General features: G+C 40.8%; 1 protein-coding gene across 5 annotated transcripts in view; it reads left to right on the top strand.

The window, feature by feature from the left end:
• Positions 1-21,147, top strand: part of LOC121886898 (leucine zipper putative tumor suppressor 2 homolog) — a 34,408-nt gene that overhangs the window by 5,203 nt on the left and 8,058 nt on the right. The window contains exons 2-3 of one of the 5 annotated variants that reach the window (XM_042397268.1): positions 4,163-4,179; positions 10,063-10,193. The gene's annotated coding sequence lies outside the window, so the exon portion shown is untranslated. Of the gene's footprint in view, positions 1-4,162; positions 4,223-7,524; positions 7,634-10,062; positions 10,194-14,479; positions 14,630-21,147 lie in introns of those variants that run through there. The other 4 variants (XM_042397267.1, XM_042397269.1, XM_042397266.1 and 1 more) reach the window with 4 other exon arrangements.

The raw sequence follows: 21,147 nt of genomic DNA, 5'->3' as shown, positions 1-21,147 counted from the left end.
TCTTGTTCCTCTTACCTTGTCAACACAAATCAGTGACTGAACCACCTTTGTCACATGTGGTTACATCAAATTTTCTCTCGTTTAATCAGTTCATCCTGTCCTTTCATTCCATGCAACACTTTGTAAACTCTGTTCAAGAAAGGTTATTATAAACTAGGAGTGGCTGATGTGGTCACTGAGGAAAAATCCTGTGCTGCGTGCGTTTCTCCCCACTCAGAAATGATTTCAGATGATTTCGCAACATAACAATAATTCAGCCTTTCAGACCAAGACACACAAACATTTAAAGGTACCCCGTGTAGTTTTCTCGTAAACAAACACGGAAATGTTTACTTTCGCTGATTCGCACAAAAACACATTGTTTGTATGCTCGAGGCCGAACAAATATGCCGAATGGATTTTTGTCCTCACAAAAAAAAAACAAGCAGATGTTTTTTAGAAAAATATTTTGATGTCAACGTTGTCCAGCACTTCTTCCCTGCTGTTTTCTGGCGTATTGCGACATTTTGTTGGCGCGTCACCACCACCAACTTTCAATCAGTGGAATAGCATGAACCCGAGCGATGTCCTAGAGCTTTCATTTTATTTTATAGACGTATATGTATCACTACTCGTGTGATTTATGTGTGTGGAAGTAGAGCACGAGATGCAAACAAAACAGGGATCTGCTCCATGACACCAGTAGTAATCAAACTCTCCACTGAGTGTCTTTAATCTCTCTCATGACACAGTATTATGATAACTAACGACCCAGACAGATCTCTCTCTCTTGTGTCATATCATAATACCAGATTTAAATATCTCTCAGCTCTAATCCAGATTTTTTTTCTTCAGTGATCTGCAACTGCAAATCTTTCCCATTCTTCTACCTCCCTCACAGACTCGCTGGCTTCTCTCCTCCCCAGGATCGGTTTGGTATTCTTAGATTCATAGCCAGCTCTGAGTCTTGTGCGCAGCTGGACTGCACAGCTGTTTTAGGGGCACTGGGAGTCAGGGGCCAGGGTTTTAGAGACACCCCCCCCCCTCCCGATCCCTGAGCCTAGCAACAGATCAGGACTCTGTCTAATCTGGAGCAGGTAATGTCTTTTGAAGAATACAGACGATAGAAAGTATTTAGAGGTTTTACTGACAGATGCATAACACAAATTCAAATTCAAATTCAAATAAGCTTATTTGAATTTGAAAAAAAAAACAACAATTTTTTGCATAACACACACTATTTTATACACATAAAATACACACATTTTTGACTAGGTGCATGCGTAACCCTTTAACGCAGAAGTATAAATCCAGTTTTAGTGGCCTGGATATTTAGTCGACAGTGTGTTTAAATCTCCTCTAATGACAATATAGTACTGTTTAATTGGACTTTTTTCACAAGTCACAGTAGGAAAAGAACAGGTGTAAACAAGTTATGATGAAAAATATAAAACAGAGTTGAGCAAAGAGCTAATTATATCATCACTATCCCTGTAATCTGAAAATACTCACCGCTGAAGCAACGTGTTTGATTATAATAAGCTTTATTTTACAAAATAGTCAATGCAGACGTCATCTGCTGTATTTATCAAGTCAAGTTTATTTGTAAAGCACATTTCAACAACAAGGCATTTCAGAGTGCTTTACATAGAGCATAAAAGGCATCAAGACAGAATATAAAAGCAACGCAAGGCAATGTAAAGAGACATTTAAATACAGTTTAAAAAGTATTAAATTTGGAAATAAAAAGAAGCTAAAATAGAATAGGACAGTCGCTCAAACGACCAAACGCAACAAATGAAAACTATGTTCTTCCATCAGTGAAACTAAATTTCCATGTGAAGATGGTCATCGGTAGAATAACCAGGCACCTAAATATGAAGATGAATCAATAAAGGCACCTTCTTGATTTAATTTTATTCTGGCACAAATAAGGAATAAAGTTGATTTGTTGAAAAGCACCACCACGATGAAGAGGTACAGAGGAATAAGGAGTGTTACCTTATTGCCCTGTCTGGCTGAATTTGGCTCTTAAAGACCACAGAGCTGTAGTGAAAGTACAAAGATGAATGAAATACTCGCCGCCTGTAGAGCAGTCAGGGTTGTTTTATATCTTTTAGTATGACGGGAAGTGAAAATGATGCTACCAGCGTTCATCCCTTGAATACTGATGACCACCACACAATAGAAGAACTCACCTCCTTGTACATTTCCAGCATGCTGTATAAATATATAGAGATGTTTTTACTCAATCACTGCTCCCACCAGTATAACCACATTCATTTTTTTTTTTTTAAATCTCTTCCAAATGTTTGCCCTTTTTCTTTCCTCAGATATGTCTGACATTGTTGCATCTTTTTCCTGCAGCCACTTTGAAAGTGGACCCCAAGGAACCAGCGCAGCAGTGATTAGATTTACAGTTTCGTAAACAGCTCTGATAAGATGCCAGAATGGCCGGACTTCGTTGCCTTCACGGCAAAGTCAGCTTTATCGACATCGCACATCAATGGGGAGGAAAAAAAAAGTGTCCTTGGAGGGAGAGAGAGAGGGAGAGAGAGAGGGAGGGAGGGAGGGGGACACTTTTTATCCTGGATAATGTTGAAGGTGTCAACTGAAGTCATCGAATTACTCATACTGCGTCAGGTATTCTGATGTGTGCTTTTATTTATTTCAGAATGATAAAACATTCCTCTGACTGATGGAAAGAGAAGTACATTATAGCTGCTCGGATTACATCGACTCAGACCTTCAGGGTTAGTCGGAGGACACGGGCACGATTTTGTCATCTTTGGCCTTGTGCCCGAGTCTGAGCTTATTTTTTTTGTGTGTGTGTATTTACGTTGAAAAGTAAGTCGTGTCGGGAAGGATATTTCACACAGCATGTACATGCAGCGTGTTGCATCATCTGTTGTCACTTGTGGATGATTATGTGCTCTAAAAAAAGACGGCGAGCTCTGTTCCCATGAGCAGCGGTGACTGGCGGTGGTAGTTAGTGTGATTATGACATTCACAGCTGCTGCTGCAGGGAGGCGCATATGTGCTAATGTACAGCACAGACCTGAAGCCTCCCTGACTCCTACTTCATGTCTCTCATTCCCTTGTTGCTCTCACACTCTTTTCTCCTCTCTCTCACCACCGCTCGTTTTCCCACTTACTTACTCTTCAGCTGTGTCAACCGCCTTGGTATCCTGCTGTAATCCATCTCGCACCCTCCGACTGCGGTGCAGGCCCAGAGCTATTCTCACAGACTGCGGTCAGGAACATGAGAAAACACTGAAATAGAAAAGCAAACAGGTCAGCAATTTTGAGATAGAGTTGTCCCAAACAGAACACATCCCTGCAGCACATAAGTCATTTTTCACTATGTTACAGGAAAGGATTCGATTAATCAAGAAAATAATCAGCAGATTGATCAAAAATGAAAATAAAGGTTAGTTGTGGCCCTAAATGCATTTGTGATGCAATCGCATTGCTTAGAAATAAACCAATGAAACTACAAAGTCAGTGACTATGAATCTTTGAATTTAATTGAGCAAAACTATTGGAATCAGAAAAGTAATTCATAATTTCCACCTCCTAACTAGCTGCAGTCATGTGCACACAGTGTGAGATTATTGTTGACAGTTTACTTTGAAATAAAGTGTGTAGCATAATCTGGCTAAACTGCTTGGTTACTACTCATGTTTCTCTCCCAGATATTATCTCAGATATTACTTTGGTGAATACAAATCAATCATAACCGATAGAGAGGATGGCCAGAATTATGAAAATAAGTTGTAATAAACAGGATTATCCTTTTACGTTTTAACTCTTCTCTTCTTTGTTTCAATCTCTACTCCAGTTTTTCTTCACTTTTGCCATCATTTCCTCTTTTCGTTCACTCTCACCCAACAAGGTCATACTACTCTTTCTTTCTTTTTTTTTCTTTCCCTGACAGGTTTTCATAAATGGTCAAACTTGGCTGTTTCATTTCAATTTGAAACTCATGACCCAGAGTAATATGTCATCTGTCCGTCATGCGTCCTTTTGTTTGTTTCTGAAGTTTAGAGCTGGGGATATCAGTCTCGGGTGACAGATCCTCAGTGTTCCTGACATTTTGTCCAGGCTGTCCTGAAAATCTTAAAAAACATTGTTTCAACTGTTCTGTCTCCATCCTTGTTCCCTTTTTCTGTCTTCCTTTTAGTTTTCCTGCACTCGGAGGTATGTAGCTGGACTTATGTAAGTCGGACGACCCCTCCCTGAGGTTGGTTGTTTGGATATTTTTAAATACACTTCTCTTTGCTCTCTGTGTGATTTCTGGCCTGATTATTCTCCTGCTGGGAGGCCACGAGATGGACAACAGAGAAACACTCTATTAAACCCACATACTGATACGCATCAAGTGATATCTTACACATACAAGACACAAGTCAGCGATATCGTGTGTACAAAAGACTTGACAAAAGGCTTCCCGTCGGGTGGGAGGCAGGTTGACTGCGAGGTGAAGAGGGTCACAGGGAAGAACGAGGGTGAAAATTATAAACTATGTGGGTGGTGGGATGCACTGTGGGGCAGTAGCCACGTCACAGCGTTGCATAAGGACTTACACAGGCAGAAAGAAGCACTCAAACAATGCCCAGTCCATCCATCCATGTTAACATAATAACATCTAGGCTGGTTTGTTGTTGACTTTTTCTGTTCTATGTATTCAGTTAGCTATTTTTATCTCTTTACTTTTAGTCAGCAGATAAACACATCAGCAATTGGACCTTTCCATGCAGGCTCTCTATCGTAAAGTCAAAACAAACAAAACAAAAAAACCCCCATAATTAAACATAATTATACTGTAGATCATATCCAGTTTACTCAAACCAATCTTTTTTTTCTTCACAAGCACAGTTCATGTGGTGCTTTTATTATCAGTTAAACACAGATTAAGGGCTGCAAATAATGATTATTTTCATTATTGATTAATCATTTGGTTTATTTTGTCCTCAAATGTCAGAAAATAGTAAAAAAATGCTCATTATCATTTCAAACAGCCGAAGGTAACATATTCAAATCGCTAATTTTATTCAACCAACTATCCAAAACAAATCCCAAACCCTGATATTCAGTTTACCATCATATATGATGAAGAAAAACTCGTATTTAAGTGAATATTTGGCTATTTTGATATTTATCAATTATCAAAATAGTCAGTGGTTAAATCTCTATTGTTTGACTAATTGATTAATCGACTAATGGTTGCAGCTCAACACAGATTATATGCACTTATATCTGAAATATATGATTTACACCAACAATCTAATTACACCAACATTTCACACCTACAGATGCAAAAAGGACTCCAGATCAACTACTGTATATTTCTAGTTTGACAAAAAAAACCCATCACTTAGGGTCCACTTACCAGCTTTTACTGGATCTTTCAGTTGCTTCTCATGACCTTCATCAGTGGATGTAGTTTGCTCGGTTGTCATGGAGATAGCTCAACTTATATTTCCACAGTTTTGAAGGAATGCCTTGAATCATACACGCAAGACTAGATGATAATTAAATATTCTTGTTTAAGGACTTTTAGTGGAGTCATATTGTGATGATATGATCGTCTTATTCTACTAATATCATTTCTCCAAAGTAATGATTCAGAGTAAGTTGTAATGAAAAACAAAATTAGCTATTGAAGTTTGGTCTCATGTAATGCAAAACAGGAGAACACAGTCTATTGCTTTGAAAATCTGTTTTTATTTAAATTATTTATCATGCATACATTTGCCATATCAATACTGACATTGGAAACTATCCTTAAACCTCAACGATCTCAACCGTTTCGGCGAGCCCTAATAGCCACGTATCCATCAAATATACATTTAAATAATGCTAGTTTCACAAGAACGACCTCACATTATCTGTAATGCTGTGGTTTTTAGGAGCAAGGCTTTGCATTAAAACGGTTGCAACATTTTGCATAGCGAGGTTCAGTTCATGCTCAGCACTTTTTTAATAACAGACATCTTGTTTTTGAACATTACTTCTCCCAACAAAACACCACCTCTTCACTCGCAGCTGCAGGGTTGGTCCTTCCCTCCCTCCACGGTCGCTCTGACCCCTCTGTGGTCCCTGTTTCCTCCTCATCCTCAATCCCTCACTACCAACTGCACAGTAGGAAATCATTTTTTTTTTTTTTTCTCTCTCCGTAGATTTTTTAGATGTAGGAGGATGTTTGAGGTTTGGCCCGGCTGATTCTACGTGAGCATGTCTGAGAAAACGCAGACATTTTGGGGCTGTTTAAGATGGAATGCGATGCTTTCCATGTGGGCCATCTATTCGCCGTCCAAACAAGGCATACATGCCAATTTTCCCAGCGGATTGGATTCACATCCTCTGCCCATTTCATCCTTTTTTTTTTTTTTTTTAAATAAGCAGCTGTATGATTTCAGAATTTCCAGTCTCCTCTTTAAAAAAAAGTAGTTTCTTTCTCTGCATTTATGCTTTTTATTATGTTCTCAACCACAAGCGTATATGAGCAAACAGCTGTCAGATGAAAATGAATGGCATGTTTTCAGTTGTTTTATAACAGTTGATTGTGCATTTTAGCATTGCCTCCCAGAGTACAGTAGTGTCAACACCTCTGTTTTTTTTTTATGATATCCCACTCATGCTGCACTACTTCCCTATTTTCTGAATGGCGTTTGTTCAGGGTGTTGGTCCCACCGTCTCTCATTGGGGTTATTAACTCGCTTGGAGCCTTTTGTCACACAGTTGAAGAGTAAAATAATAAACGTTAACTGCTGCGGGGTGGCAATGTTTGGATATGGAAGAGGTGGGCCGCCACCCTATTTCTTAATAGTGTGTGTGTGTGTGTGTGTGTGTGTGTGAGTACACATTCACATGCTTTTTGTGAGTGTGCGTGCCTGAAAGCCTGGCAAACACAGAACCTCATTTATCCTCATTACTTCTCCTCTATTACGCTGCCCTTCTCAATAGGTATCTAAATTTATTTCCTGCACCACATCCTATTTAATGTAACACGCACTGGTACTAACTATGAATGTAATCAGGCTCTAAATCGCAGACTGTTCATTTTTGTGCATTGCTTTGAGGTTTTGGTGTCTTTTTTAATAATTGAATAACTGTTTAAACATTTGATGGTTCAAGGCTCTCTAATTTATTGTTTTTCTTGGTCTTTCATTACTGTAAATGTAATATTTTTGAATGACATCACCTTGGTTTATTGACCGAATGATTAATTGATCAATCATGAAAATAATTAGCAGAATAATTGATACTTATGCATGTAGAAATGCAGCTACAGACAGTGTTTCAGTGTATACATGCCATGACTGTAGCTTCATGCTTCTCATTGCAAAGCAGGTATAATCGTCATTTTTTTGGGGGGGGGGGGTAAAAATCCACAAATTTCTACCATAAATCAATCCGAGCACTTGAACAGACGGACACACCTTCACTTCATCTTCTCCTTTTGTCATTTTATAGAGCATCAACATTCAACAGCTGTCGCAAACCATTAGTCGATTGATTTTCTCGTTGTCTGTTCAGAGGCTTCAGAGCGATACGAGAGAATCTTCCGTACGATTAACACCGTGATGGATCAGCCGTATTAATTCAGTTTACACCAAAGTCCAGTGAGATCTGAGAAGAATGTCAAAAGGTGAGAGAAAGATGGAGACAGACTTCATCTCTATTGATTGTTAAGTAGGGATGAAGAGACGGATGTTGTAAAGAAGTACTTACTGTGGAAATAAAACCTTTTTTTTTTTTTTTTACACCCGTAATGACAGTAATGTTTAATCAATCACCTTTTCAATCAGAGGGCGTGCATCTGCTTTGAACTGTCATGAAAGCAGTAAAATGGCTTTACTTCCTGAGGGCGATGAACGAGTAATTCCTCACCGGTTACTTGTTCACTGCATCGATTGTTGATCGATTTGCGGGTCAGTTAGCAGGTCACAGTGAGGTTTATCGGTATTGACGGCTGTCTTTAGAGGTGCCTGTTCAGCAGATGAATAATGTGATGAAATGGTAATCGCACCCTCTACTCTCTGTTTACCCAGCACACGTGCTCCTATTTCTGTATCTCTCTCCCTCTGCTGTAATGAGGATTATCTCCATCCGTGCAGAATAGCAGGGGAGGGGAGCGGCCCTAACACCTGTTTATGATCTGCGGGTTAACTGTCAGCCTTTAAAATAAACAGCTATTAACGTATTACTTTACAAGGCTTCTACCTAACCCTCTGCACCTTTCCTCTTACAGTCCGACCATATAAAATACACTATGGCTTGGCACGGTGACAGTTTAAGAAGCCGTCTGGATTGAGCTGCATAACATGTGGGAAGCCGCAGTGTCCTCAGCTCTCCCATCTGCCTGTAACATACTGTACTAGTATTTTTGCAGACAGACGGAAGAGCTGAAGGTTTGCATAGCTCTTAAGTAAAGCCTGTACAGTGGCAGCAACCCCGCGGGCAGTTGGAAAGTAACGTTGGGTTTTAGCAAACATCCCTGATCCTGCTGTTAAAACAGGATGCTTATTAACCAGTTAGCTACTTCATTCGCTCTCAGTTTCAGTTTCTACCACAGCACACCACAACTGTAAGGTTCAGACTTCCAGTTTAGACTGGAGATCCAGTGCAAACACAACCTCATGGTGGTGTTTTCCTTCATTTTATTCAATTATTGAGTCGTTGTTGTTGTTTTTATGGTATTTTTTTGGTCCAAAAACATGCATAAGCAATAATTAGTACAGTGCATACCTCAGCCTTTTTTTTTTTTTTTACAATCTTCTAAATTTGTTATGTAAATAAGAGCATGTTTTGAAATTTTTAATCTGCATTTGAATCTGATCAACATCAAACATCTCAATCTGCATCAAAAACTAAGAACCTGTTTCTTGGTCTGTGGTTTAACCTTTTATTAAATTGATCTATTAGCCTAACTGATTTTTAGAGGAAACTAAATTTCCAGTTAAAGTGAAGTTAGAGATCCAAACTAATCATAATCTCCTCCATTGAGGTTACGACATGGGCTGGATGGTTGTCGGTTTATATTCGTTGAAAACTGGAATATCACATTTAGGTTGATTAATGTTGGGGATTTTTGTACAGCCCTAGTAACAACAATGTACCTGCGTGTTAGTGTCTTTTAATGCCTAACTGGCCTTCAGGCTAGTGCTAAAATGCTGCGCGTGTTTATAGATTTCAGTTACACTTTGACAGGACGGAGGAGGGACGGATTGCACGCTGAAAAGTTAGGCTGGAAAGAAGAGAGTTCAGTAAACCTGAAGAATTGGATTTGAGCCCAGTGGCAGCGGAATATTTCTTTTTCTATTAGTGTGATCAATTTATTTTACCTGACCTCCTGTCCTTTGCTGTGAAGGCGGTAATGCTAAATGTAATTTTAAAGTAATATGCAATTACAACCTTCTCATGGCAGCAGGATTGTGCATAGTCAGTTTTAAATAATGGCTGTCTGGTGGTCTACTCACCTCAGGCACTTCTTGTAGTTCTTATGCTCTTCTACTCCACTTACATATTGCTTTACCACTAATTCACCAGTATAATGAATTACAGATGGACTTTTTTCTAGATGGTGGCAGCAAGCTTCTCACCTTTTCTTTTTAGATGTCAAAGCAGAATTTGATCCGAAATTCGTCTGTTTTATTAACATTTACCTAATTTAATTTCTGTAAAACATGATCTTTTTTCTTAGAAACTGTATTTGTCTTAATTTTAAACTGTATGACCTTACAAAATAACAAAGACTCTGTGGGAAAACCCATAAACCTTTTGTGGTGGTTCATAAATATGCGAAGGAATAAACAGTTAAGTTGTTTAGTGAACTGGGTGTTAGTTTTGGGCTCAGTCTTCACTCTTGTTGACATGGAAAATTCCCCCAGTTTCAACCTTTTCTCAGTGTGAAGGATTTTTGCCTTCATGACTCAGATTTTCCTCTTTCTCACTGTTCTATAAACACACTTGTCACATTTCAGGTTTTTCCAACTCTCCACAGCGGTAGTAGTTTGAGTGCTTCTCTTCTGCTGATTCAACAACATGCATTTTTTTTGTTTTTTTTAATCCCTCCAGTACCAGAGAACAGAGAGACAGATAGAGAAAGAAAATCTGCTCACTGGCGTGAGTTCCTGGGATGCTCGACCGACCTGTACCCCATGCTTTTCTAAGGCCTCCAGAAGCTGAAGACAGGGTGTCATTGACAGGTAAGCGGAGCCTTGAGGACTAAATGTGGTTTGAATTTGAACAAATGAGAACTCTGAACTCATTGCTGTTTGCCTGATATGTGAAACAGAGCTTTCTGGATCTGACCTTGAAGTTTGATTTTATGCAAACGTTCTCAGATTACTGCAGGAATCTTCTCAAAGAATTGCTCCTTTGAGTTGTGTAATATCTGAAACCAAGCGTTTTTTTTCTTCTTCTTCTTCTAAAGAGCCATTTCTGGTGGTGACTTTATTGACGTTAAGAATTGACTGCAGCATACCGCACACATAGCGTGTTCGTCCCTCTGTGTGTGTGTGTGGATGTTAACACATTCCTGCTGCGTGGGAGTTAGCAACAGATCTTAATCATGGATAGGGTTTTGCTGTAATTCCAGAGCTGGAGGCGTAACCCTAATCTCTTTGGCACATTATACAGTAAATCAGAGTGTGGCTAAGTCGGGTCCCTGCCAACTCAATACAGCCAGCCCATTTCTGTGGATTTATGACCGGACTTACTAGGAGTAGTTATTTCAATCTACAAAAGTCTCTCTCCCTCCCTTTCATTTGTGTCTAAAACTGATGAAACACCCCCCTACCAAGCGCTAAACCTTCACGTTAGTTTTTATTTCGGAGGTGTTCATGGATTGCTTTGTGCCACGGCGGATTATTTTGGAAGTAGTCATTCCAAAGGGCCGGCTGGTCGAGGCCAGTTTTAGCTGCAGTGTCCAGTGGGAGAGATGTCCCCACACAGAGGCAGCGCAGACACTGATGGATGGCCTAGCTTTCTGTCAGTTTTCTGGTCCCAGATGTTAGCCGTTGTTATGAAAATATATAAGGAAGCAGGCTGACGGACCGCAGAGAGATGGGAGCTCGGCCTGTGATGGATGACCACCTGCTGGGCATCCGCTATAGATACGGATAAACTAGGATTGCGGTCTCTAAGGAGCCACTCTCAACGTTCACCAGAAATCGGCCCACAGACGGCACTCCTAAATGTTTTGTATAAACTTCATATGATTTTTAGGAGGATAAACCAAAAAACCACTAGACAGATGTAACCAAAATTACTGCAAAGCCACACTGAAATGATTTAACTGGTATTTTACTTTGTTTTCCCTCATGGTTTTGCCTTGGCTGTCCTGCAAACACGGAAATAAGCCACAGAGTCGTCATTTTACTTTGCTGCTTCGGCTTGTAAATCAACTACTTCGAAATGGGCTGAGTCATGTTAGACCCCCCCCCCTCCCCGGCCACATGCCTATAAAGAGGTAGTGTTAATGGTGGCATTCACAGAGGTGATTTGCAGCCTGCCTCTTTATCCCAGCACTGGTGGCCTTGGGGCAGCTGATTGATGGTGTTTGTCGTCCAATCTCGCACTCTTAACTCAGAGTGGTTTCTGTTGCTTTGGCTGCAGCGGGACGGGACTTCACATGTGGCACAGTGTTCTAAAGACCTCCCATTAAGACTTGACCAAGAATGACCTTGAACTCCCTCCTCAGCCCTGCATCTCATTGCCTCAAGGACAAACTCAGTGCCTACCAGTGTGACCCAGTTATAGGAGCAGAGAGAGAGAGAGATAGAGAGAGAGAGGCGAACAGAGAAAGGGAGAGGGACAGATCTGTGTTTGTGTGTGTGTGTGTGTAAGGCGGTGGCAGGGCATAGCCTACTTCTCGTACCCTACTTTACCCCTCTCTTCATCTGGAGGCTGAGCAGCTGAGCTCTGACTGCACTGTCTCTTTCTGTTGTGTGTGGTTTTTTTTTTTTTTTTTTTCATTTATTTTGGCCAGATGGTGGATTACAGGTCAAGGCAAAGGCTGAGTGCTGCCACTGTCAGAGGAAGCTCCTCTGGAAGCTGACTGACTGGTTACCCAGGATGTTAAAGACTGTTTGTTACACTTCAGTGATCCTAAATATCCTATCAAGGACAGGAGGGAAAATTTAAGATTCGAGGTATAACCAGGCCACGAATTAACACATGAATATCTCATATTGATTATAGCTTTCAGAAGAAACATGCGTAAGACTTACATTTATCCATTTGATGTCCTTAAAGCAGCACTAATCAATATTTTTGTATTAACAATTGATCAAATGACTTCATATAATGTGTCACTTACGATGAACCCGCAGAGAATTATCAGCCAAATCTGCTGTTCCCGTCAGCTCCGCAGAGCTTTTTAACATCTTTCAGCTCGAGGAAACGGTGGCGGTGGTCCGATAGGAGCGAGGGGTGAGGAGAGCGAAGAGGGGGAGAGAGAGAGAGAGAGAGAGAGGGGTTGACAACAGAGGCAGCGGGGGAGAGTGAGTCACTGTGCTTCCTCCTCCTCCTCCTCCTCCGCCCCGCTGGCTGCCTCGGTGTCTTCCAGCGGGGAAGAAGCAACAGCAGCTTCAGTGCGAGGTGGATGCAGACCGACAAAACAGCACGAGCGACACCGAGGCGGCGAGCGGGGTGGAGAGACGGAGGCGGAGGAGGAGGAGGAGGCACCTGCACCGTGACTTGCTCTCCCCCGCTGCTTCCATCTTCTCTCCCTCTCTCTCTCTTCACTCTCCTCACCTCTCTTCCTATCGGATCACCGCCGGCGGGGAAAAATAAAAAAAAACAACTTGTTGCACTGCCCCCAAGTGGCCAAAAAAAATCAAATAATGCAGGTTAGATTTTCTTTATTGAATCCCATTATTTATATTTTTTATAGCCAGTATTTTTTCAACAATAGCCATCAATGTATTTGCATTATATAGAGAAGCAATCGTAAAGAATCGCCTCTCTGTTTACAGATTTGAGTGTTGCTTTGCCCACACAGGTTTCAAACTGTGCACTGGCGTCACTTACCAGTCATTCACAGGAAACAAAGCATGCATTTGCAGGATGTGTTGTGGACAACAAGGGCAGATTCATGTGCACACATCACATAATACAGAAGACAACATTTGATTAGTAATTTGTGTTAGAAGACATTACTCAGGAAAAAAAAAGTAATGGAGGGTAAGATGCATATTAAATTATCTCACTTTTCTACATTTCGCAGTTCCCTTACTCAGAGTATTGCCACTGACCCGTTAGGAAGACTCTTTCCACTGTTTTCCTGGATACAGTTTGGTGTTATAGGACCTTGACAGTCTCCTTTCTTAAAACAACGTGACTTGATGAATCATCTTAGCCTGGGGGTTTTGTTTGGCTGCGCTGTAAACAGAAACACGAGTTGCTTTTCTTCTGTTGCACATTTAACAAAGAGGTCAGGTTACATACATATAATTTTGGACTGAACTCTGGGACTGGTATTATTAAAAAGCTCTCGCTTGTTAACACCATTCACTCACTCATCGACCAGGACTAATCTTAAGACTGTATGTACGTACGTCATACATCCAGCTCTGCCAGTTGAAATGTTATGATCCTCTCTCGTCTTTGCTTTCAAGGAATATCAGTGCTGATCTTTTATAGGTTTACCTCATAAGTCACGGTGACGGCTTCTTAAATTAATAATTTGTTTCCTAATTAACTTTTATTCTTTGTCAGGCTTTAGTGTGTGCGTGTGTGTGTGTGTGTGTGTGTGCTTTTATATCAGATCGACAGATGAGAAGCAGGACTGCAGTGTGTTTGAATGTTCATAAAGATGCTGTTTTCATGCTCTGGTTTATTATAGTTTTACTTATACTCTGCTAAAATGAAAAGGAGATGGCCTCCCTGCTTTTTTTACTGTCTTCACTTGCATCATGTTTAGTTTTTATCTTTTAGGCACTCACATGAAGACTCAATTTTGAGAATGAGAAGTCTAAAAACAAAAAAGCACTGTGGCAAATAGAATTCCAGACTTTCTTTTTTTTTTTTTAAAGTGAGATGATATCCTCATGCAGGTCCACTTTCTTTTTACTCTCTATCCCCTTTCTGTTTGAAATAGGCAGGGACAGCAGAATAGTCTTCAACTGACAGCTCGCCTTTCCCTGGCTTTCTGTTTCTTTCTCCTTTCTTTCCTTTTTTACTGCCTCACAAAGGCAATAGGGGACTTTGCAGAGAGTAGTTTCTTTGGTCAAAGGAAATGGTAGAGGAGGAGTGGAGCAGGGAGAGAGGGAGAGAGAGAGAGAGAGAGGAGGTGTATCTGTCACAGAGAGGCTGGGCTGAGAAGAGGAGGAGAAGGTAGGAGGAGGAGGGGTGCACGAGAGAGAGAGAGAGGGGAAAGGAGAGGGAAGGGGAGGGGACTGTGCTCCCATTCACATTGGCGGCATTTGGCTTGAGAATGAGCAGTTTCTTTCTTTTTTTGGGGGGGGGGGGGGTGGTTAGAGAAGTTTTCCTCAGGAGGGTTGATCAGAAACGGAGCCAAACATCCAGGAGAACAGGAACATAGTGAGCCGACTAAAACCTGAGACGCTGAAGGAGCTGAGACTGGATAATAAGGAGGAGCCGGTCAGCACCACAACAGATATGCAGGGAACAAGCTGGGGTAAGAAACTCGGAGGGAAAAGATCGTTGGAGAAAAGGGGAAGTTGACTTTATTACGCTGGCAATCCATGTGACAGTGATGTTTGGTATTTGCTCTTTCCATTTCATTCACTGACTGGCTTATACAGTCACTGTGAAAGAATTACGTGCTTTATAATGACATGTAAACGATGTTGTGCAGGTTTATTGCATGAATCTCAATAGAAATCCACTTCCATTGATCGCTTTGGAAGCTACTTTCCAGTCACTGCTCATTAAAACAAAAACAGTGACAAGCTGAGGACATTAATCCAGTCTGTGTGTGTGTGTGTGTGTGTGTGTGTGTGTGTGTGTGTGTGTGTGTGTGTGTGTGTGTGTGTGTGTGTGAGTGAGTGTGTGGAGAGAGAAAGGAGGCCTCAGCTCTCTTTCAGTGCAGTATAATCATTGACAGTGGTCAGTGGACAGTGGCATCATTCAAACAAACCTGTAGGCCTTCATGAGAGATGCCTGTTTAGTTAACTGTTTTCTTTTTATATGGGTTGCCAGGTATTTATACCTTGTGCATAACTGGTGTGATTAATCCACAAAAATGAATTTCCAGCCTCTCAAATGTGAGAATTTGCAGCTTTTCTCAGTTTTATCTTAGTGTATATTATCAATAAGTTTTGGACTGTTGGTCAGACAAAACAAGCACTTTGAAGAGATCACCTATTTTCTGACATTTTTATGCCAAACAGTGGAAATAATCCCCAGTTGGGAGCATTAACATTTGACACGGTGACCTGCGGTGTCTGCTTGTGGAAAGGTAGGTTGTCTACAAAAACCAAAATAGGTTTGTCACACTTTCCCTCCATGTTCCAGTTTCTAGAGAGAGAGAAAGAGAGAGAGGGGAAGAATACAGAGATGCAGAGAGAGAGAGTGGGATACAGAAGTTTGGGCAGAGAGATGGAGAGTGGAGGAGGGGGATCTCCAGACTCATTTGTTCCCTCATGCAGACGCTCGCTGCTGAAAACTGAGACACTCTTCTTCTTTTCTTTTCTTTTCTTTTGCTCTACTTCTTTCTCTCCACATCCTCCTCGAATCTGAGATGGTGTTGCTCTCAGATGAAGGCCAATAAACAGAGCTTTCTTCTTCTTCTTTTTTTTTTTTTTCCGTCAACATTTCACCTGGTGTGGGGAATATTTTTAGACTCTCGCCGCTGTGGCAGTAGATGTGTGTTTTTGGCGTGGTACTAACAAAGAAGGATTTAGTCCAGGCTCTTGCAGTGTGTCTGAAAGCATGTTAGTGTGACGTTGCAGTCTTGCAGGGCAGGGCCATTAAACCGTGTATACTGTACCTTTTGTAAACTATAAAAAGGCTTTTATACTGTTTGTTCCTCTCATTGAAAAATCTCAGACGCAGTCAGATGAAAGGTTTCCCTGCATGCCAATGAATGTCATCTAAGTTGATCCAGACCTTGTGTGTGTGTGAGTGTGTGTGTGTGTGTGTAATGACTACGCTGCTGTGATTGGAGAGACCTGACTGTCAGTGTGTGAACTCATGTGACTGAGGTGACTACAGACTCGGTTTCACCTTTAATCACCATATCTGGTGATCTTGTGTAGACTGAAATCTCAGTATGAATTTTAAAATGTATTGATCACATTGATCATGACTGATTAAGTATATAGATTTCTCATCTCTGTTGCAGCTCGTATTTCACCACAGAGCAAAATCTGCTGAAAGACGTCATTGTGTAAAATGCTCTGATAGCAGTTTCCCATGATCTGTGTCCAAGTTGTTTAACTAGCTTTTTTTGATAAGCTTTGAGTCTAATAAATCTCCTCCTGTCTTTTTATTCATGCTACATGTAGCGTTGTGCGTCTAGGGATAACAGTGTTGGTCTGTCGGTCGGTCCACCACTTTGGTCTAGATGGCCATGACATTTAGAGCAGTCATTCACATCTTCAGAATGATTTTTAATCACTTTGGTGATGGTTTTTCAGTGTCATCATATGCTCAAAATTTAAATTTTTCCAGTAATTTATACTTTAGTTTATCACTAAATATTTGCAAAACTCTTGACATTCCCATCAGCCTCAGCTGTACTTTGTGTTTAGTGCTAATTAGAAAATATTAGCATGCTAACACGCTAAACTAAGATGGTGATCATGGTATGGTTCCAACTAACCATGATCATAAGTAGGCTCTACTTGGGTCCAGGTAGATAAAATCACTCAGTTTCAACTTATGTAAATCTAACATAAGATCATTCACTCTTTTCAAACTAACACATTTTGGGCCACATACCTGCCTGAGTTGTGTGCGCTGCAGTAACTGAGTGGGGACTAGAGGCTATTCTGTGTGTAGCCGCCTAGCTAGCGTCTACGGATAGCCTGCATGTGAGGCGTTTAGGAGACGCCTATTCATTGTAGTGTCTACCGATAACTTTAATTTACTTAAAATAGTTTAAGGCTGAACCTTAACATTTTAATTCGATAAGGGGTAGTGAAGGATTCGGATTTAATGATACAAGGTTCGATGAAATCCATAAATTGTATGAATGTATGCAACAATATGTACTGGAGCCTGACTGGGTTTTTGAGTTTGTACTGACATCTATATTTGACAGTTTAAAAAGACCTACTAACAATATATCAGCTGATAAACACGTAACATCAAGAAAACTTTCAATAAGGATCCCTTAATTTAAAGTATTATGACTGAGATATGTACTGAGCAAGACATTTACAGTTGAAAATGTAATGTAGACACTGTTTCTAAATCACCTTAAACATATCAGCATTTCTGTTTTGCAATTTCTTGTTACTTCTTAATTCTTGTAACTTATGTGATGTGAAATTGCAGCAATTGCATTTTCTCTCTCTCTGTGCTGCTTCTCTCGGGTTACATCTAAACCGGTAATTCCATAAAACTGTCAGTGCTGAAGTCATGGAATAAAATCCTGAAGCCTTGGTGTGACAGTCAATCCCAGGAGAGCTACTGCTGAAAAGCAAAATGTTTGACGCTGGTGAAATTTTACTTTAAATCTCCTCTCCCGAGCTGTGCCATGTGACTGATGAGACACCAGAAAAAACAGTGGCTGTGGAGTCACACCGTCCACCAGTGAATGTCAACACGCTGACCAGTGCTCGTTCTGCCCGTGTTTAGGCTCGGCTCTCATTAGCCGGTCTGCCCCCACATTCCTCATACTGGAGGAGTGACTGACTGAGTCCGTCTGTCTGCTGCCTGACTGAGGGACATTTAAGACCTTCAAAGGTTTCCCAGACAATAACAGTCTGCTCACAGTAAGAGTCAGCTGACACTGTAGACGAGACAGCATAATACCCTTTTTGTTTGTACATTTATCATTATTTCAGTACTGAATTGATGTTTGATTGAGAAAGAAAACTGTTCAGACAGAATTTTGATAATCAGTTTAAGAATTAGAGACTAGAGCAACGTTTACATGTCGCTCTTATATTGGCCGTGTTTCCTCTTGTCTTCCTCTTTTAAAAGGAACCTACAAATAATCAAACACGTCAATCAAAATCACAGCTTTTTGGTTTCCAGCCTCTTAAATGTGAATTTCTTTATTGTATGTGACAGTAAATTAACTGTTTTGTAAGTGTTTGTCGGTCAAAACGAGCAATTTGAAGACTTCATGGGCATTTTTAGACATTTTATTGACAAAACGATTCATCAGTTCATCATTAAAATACTCGTCCATTCACCCCTCCGCACAGTTGGCATCCATCCATCCACCACTCATTAGTAGTTAATGTCCATTTATCTTCTATTAGGCTGATTCAGAGCGTATTGATGACTGTCAGAGCTATAGAACGAATGAAGGCTTTAAGATGCTAAGGAAGGGTCCTGGCCTCTCTGCCAGCCCTCTGACCCTCCCCTCCTCCCCCTTCTAATGTTTGAGGCCCCGGTCACTATGACAACAAAGGGGAAACCAGGACTGCATGAACATGTTGGGGGGGCTTTTGAGACCCTTTTGCTTTCCTTAGTTGAGTTTCTGCGTAGTTTCAGTTGTCTTGAGTCCGGAAGGATTAGAGCTTATTCACTTATCTGGAGAGAGTTAGACTCTCCCCCCCCGCCCCCCTCCCAAGACCAGAAATACTGATGTGAGGAAAGCAAACAGCAAAGACAGAAGCTTTAGACGCTCTGAGAAGGTGCAACCTAAAATTTAAAACTCTGATTCTATATATAAATTTGGCATGAATGTCTGTATAAAACCCCTAAACCAAAGGTGTCACTGACCTGTGCACCCGTAGAGTTTGGTAGAAGCAAATCTTCCAAGAGTCATGGTTTCAGACCCTAACTGTAAATATTTTGAATATATAAGGATTTTAACTGACAGCAGGAGTTTGTAACATACTCGGACGTTGGCGTAGTCAGTTTCATTCCCCGCCATTCAGACAGGATTATGTGTAATAAACATCGTCATGGTCTAATTAGCTTTTTACAGCGCATACAGAAGTTAGATAAGTCGTACTGTCTGTTCGTTGGGACTGTTAATTCTGCCGCCCAAACACCACATGTTGCTCCTGCTGCCATTAGCTCAAGTCTTCCGTCATATTGACACTGATGCAATGGTTGAATTATTCAGTAGGCGGCATATTGAAACACACTTGAAACTCCGTTTGAAAGTGCATGAACTGAATGACCAAGTAGGATCAATGGACAGAGCATTTCAAGCCTCATTTTCAGCATCTCCCACAATGGATTTTATATAATTTTCTTTTCTTGTTAAAGCTGTAGCACCTTAGAAAGCTGACGGAAAGCTTGCTAAGCTTTAAAAAGTAAGTAAATGTATTGAGAGATGCTGGCGTTATAATTACTTGCTGCTGTACAGTAGAATTCTTGTCAATGTATTTTGTATTTTCAGAGTTTTTACACACCATAATAACATATTGCAGTACCAGATTTGTCTTAGTCAGTTATTATGAGTCTAAGTAGGGATCAGCCTGAGTTTGTGTGTGCTAATTAACGTGCGGTAATCACAGTTAAATCGCAGTAGTAGCCTTGTAGGCTCTCAGTAAACTTGGCAGGTTGGCAAACGACTTGGCATGAGCCAAGTAGAAATGTGTCTGGCCGGCATGCCTGCTGTCCGCCCTTCTTTCACCTTATTAGCCATCCTCGCCACTAATTCTCAACAAGGACAGGCCTCCCCCCCCCCCCTAGGTTTTTATATCTTCAATGTGTCAACAGTGTCAATGGAAACTTACCAACAAATTGCAGCTCTCACTACGTCACTTGCATATTTGCATTCTTGACATACTTTCTCTTGAGTACTTCAGTCGTGTCTTTGTGACTTGGCAGACAAGTATGAAACTCCAGAGCAGGACGCACCCGTCAGTCGGATTTCCTCATATCCTGTGACCCGCCGTGATGATGTTTTTAGATCACAACTGGTGGTGTTGTGCGTGTGAGTTAGTGCACCATGACCTCATCATCATGTGTCCTGTTGGCTATTGTTCTGTACACAACACTCAACAATTCACCATCTATGGGACAAACTGGTATCACAGTCCAACTGTGGCTGTTATAGTGTCAATATTTACCAGCAGTCTTGTGAGAGTGAGGTAGTGAACAAGTATGTGTGTCAGCTCTTGTGCCTTCTACATTAGTTTCTTATTTCTCACCAGTATATTCTGTATTTATGTGCACTGTTTAGATTTAAACAGCCTCTGCTACAGTACCACAGCAAGTTCAACCTGTCTCCTCTCCTCTGTGTTTCTCCCTCGAGGTATTATCCACAGTTATGAACTTTTAGTTATTCCTAAGGCTGATAAGATGTGTGGCGACAGTAGCCTTTGTTGCTGTCAGGAAAAATACCAGCATGTTAGAAGCCATTTTACATCTCAAATGAAAAGAGACCCTTTTCTTCTGCTGCCTCATGCCTCGCCGGCCGAATGCCTCGAGCCCCGTTTATGCTGCTTGAATGGGCTTAATGAATGGCCTCTCCTGGTTCTCGCTGTGTGGGCCACCATGGTATTGTGGGATATTTGTATGTTTCAGTCAACTGTATATCATCTCTGTTTTGCCTCTGTCATAGTCGTTTTGTGGTTTGGACGTAGAAAAATTCCTTAAAGGCACCCTTGTGTGCAGAATGAAAACACGTTGACCAATATATTAAACCAAAATAAGATACAGATCTGAGCTTGAGGCTTGGATTTGACTCCATGAAGACTTGATATGAAACCTTAAAGCAAAAATATTCAAGTCTCAATATTTGAGACTTGACTTGGATTTGTCTTGAAAGACTTTAGACTTGCTATTACGAGACTTGAGACTTAATTTGGACTTCTCTCGAATGACTTGAGTCTTGCTATTACAAGATTTGTTCTAGACTTGTTCTTAAGGACTTGAGATTCGACTTGAGAGTAGACTTGGGAGTTGTCTCGAATGAAAAAACCTGACTTGAGACTTGCTATTATAAAAATTGAGACTCACAAGAATGACTTGAGACTTGACTTGTACTTTTCTCAAATGACTTAAAACCTAACTTGTTCTAGTCCTTAATGACTTGAGAATTGTTTAGAGATTTGA

Source organism: Thunnus maccoyii, chromosome 20 (genome assembly GCF_910596095.1).
Source record: "Thunnus maccoyii chromosome 20, fThuMac1.1, whole genome shotgun sequence".
In the NCBI taxonomy this organism is placed as follows: domain Eukaryota; kingdom Metazoa; phylum Chordata; class Actinopteri; order Scombriformes; family Scombridae; genus Thunnus; species Thunnus maccoyii.
Note: the sequence above shows the minus strand (reverse complement) of the source record. Positions and strands in the feature narration are given on the sequence as shown.